General features: G+C 34.6%; 1 pseudogene; it reads left to right on the top strand.

Moving 5' to 3' along the window:
• The first annotated feature begins 261 nt into the window (after nucleotides 1-261).
• Nucleotides 262-1526, top strand: LOC127546331 (heterogeneous nuclear ribonucleoprotein H-like; annotated as a pseudogene).
• Nucleotides 1527-2585: the final 1059 nt, after the last annotated feature.

Genomic DNA, 2585 nt, shown 5'->3' with positions numbered 1-2585 from the left:
TCAAAATAAAGTATTAAACTGCTACTACTTGCTGAACAAATTGAACATTGAAGGTGGAGAAGATTTCATGGTAAAGTTCCATTTGCCCTGCTCCTACTTGGCCAATAAAGCCCTGTGATTCTTCTTGGAATTGATAAATTCAAAATGGAGCATCAGGCACTTGTTTCATTTATGCCTAAGAAGGCACATCAAATGGAAAAGCATTTGTTGAACTTGAATCAGAAGATGAAATCAGATTGGCGCTGAAAAAAGAGAGAAACGATGGGACACAAATATGTTGAGTATTCAAGTCAAATAATGTTGGAATGGATTGGATGTTGCAGCATTTTGGTTCAAATAGTCCTGATCTTGCCAGTAATGGCTTTGTGCACCTTATAGAACTCCCATTTGGCTACAGCAAGAAGAAATCATTCCGTTTGTTTTCCAGGAAATTGTGCCAAATTGGATAACATTGCCTTCCAGTGGGATAACATGGACTTCCAGGGGGAGGAGTATGGAGAAGGCTTTTGTGTAGTTTGCTTCACAGGAAATAGCTGAATAGGCTCTAAAGAAACACAAGGGAGGAAGAGGTGAATTAAAATCTTTAAGAGTGGTCGGACAGAAATCTGTACTCATTATACTCTCCTTGAGAGCTAATGGCTATGCAGTTGCCAGGTCATTGTACAGATCAAGAGATGGTAATGGCTATGACGGCATTGGTTCGAAAAACCGAGGTGAGATGCCTGTGGTGGAGGGTATGCAGGCCATTATGACTATGATGGCTATAATAGTAGTTAAGACTTTGAATTGGATAGATTTGGAATAGACTTCAATTAGTGTGTGTGTGTGTATGTGTGTGTATGTGTATGTGTGTGTGTATGTGTGTTTAGAAATGTCTGATCATAAATATGGAGATGTGGGTCCACTTTTTAGAGTATAACAAACCATTGTGTGCACATGAAAGGATTACCTTATAGAACTCCTGAAAATGTTATAATTTATATATAATATATGTATAATTTATATTATATATAATATAAATTGATAATTTATAATTTTTTTCTCATGACTCACCTCAGAATGCACAGTGAAATGGAATCTGATAGCAGAGTGACTGGAGAAGCAGATATTGAATTTGATTCTCATGAAGATGCTGTGGCAGCTTTGTCAAAAGACAAAACAAATACGTTTAACAAAGCTATGTAGGACTTTTTTTGAATTCTGCAGTAGGAGCAAGCAATAATGCTAATGGCAGCCAAATGATGGAAGGCATGGACTTATCAAATGAATTCATTTAGAGTGTTTCATTTAGCCATCAATTGAGTGGGATTTAGAGGGATTATGATGGTCAAAGTAGGATGAGTGGATGTGACCAAGTTTTACAGGAAAATTCCAGTGATTTTTCAATTGAAGACTGTGTAGGAAGCCAAGGAACGATGACTAGTAGCTATTATAGTAGTGGGAGCTGTGCATCTATGGGAGTGAACAGAATGGGAAGAATGTCTGACACATCCAGCATAAGTGGTTAATGGGGAATATTACATTGATCACTGACTCTTGGTCAACTGTTATGTAAAAGAAAGAAAATAATACAATCTTAGGATTTATGCTTACTGTAAGTGAAATCAGGATTGTTTTTTTAAACATCAGGTTCAGTATTGAGAAAATAAAATTGATTTTCTTTTGTAACTGAGTCTATTCTATATAACTGCCAATATTTTGTATAGCTGACAAAGTCAAGTTTCTTTGCCTTTGATTTAATTTCATGAGTTCAGAAGTTCAGATTTCCTCTCTGAGATAAGTTTAAAAGTTCCGTTTCCCTATAAATCACTTTAATTAAAAAAACCTATTATCTGTACACCAATAGATGTCCTTGTATAATTAGAAGAAATCCTTTATCTATATACCATTAGTTATTCTTTCAGTTGAACTAAATCAATCAGAATACCCTAGATGGAAGAAGGAGTTGTTGCTAGCTTGCATTTCCAGTTTCTAGCCAATCCTATTGTTCCTCATGCCTGTGAGGCTTCAAATGTTGTTACCAGTCATATTGCCTTCTCCATCTATGATGCTACAGACTTTATAACTAATCTAATTGTGTTTCCCATATAGGATGTTACTTTCTAGTTTCGGGATGCTTTTTTGTCTGAAAAAATGATTTGTCTTTTTCTTTTAACTCTTATCAAATTAAATGGCAGACAGGAGACACACAAATAAGAGAGAATCTTTATTCCTAGTTTGCAGAAATTTATGGTATTGCAAAATAATTAGAGACTATATTTGTAACTGAAATTTTTTTCTACTGAGAATTTCCAAAATGTATTTTGAATGTTTTTATGAACAAAATTAGAATAGAATTGTGAAAGTTGCAGTGAAACAATGCTTAGACCTTTTTTCAGTCTTTCTCTGTAAAGTGAAAGATTTATTGTTTTAGTGCAAGGGGGAAAGTAATTTCACTGATTAGAGAAAAGGGAGCTGAAACTAGTTTGAAAAGTAGTTTTACAAAGGGAAAAAATACAACAACCACCACAACTCCTGGTTCATGAAATGAGAACAGTTTACATAAGCTTATGTAAATAAGGAAATAACAAAAAGGCAAATAAGTT

This window comes from Antechinus flavipes, chromosome 2 (assembly GCF_016432865.1).
Source record: "Antechinus flavipes isolate AdamAnt ecotype Samford, QLD, Australia chromosome 2, AdamAnt_v2, whole genome shotgun sequence".
In the NCBI taxonomy this organism is placed as follows: Eukaryota; Metazoa; Chordata; class Mammalia; order Dasyuromorphia; family Dasyuridae; genus Antechinus; species Antechinus flavipes.
The sequence above is the reverse complement of the archived record's forward strand: the minus strand, read 5'-3'. Positions and strand labels throughout refer to the sequence as shown.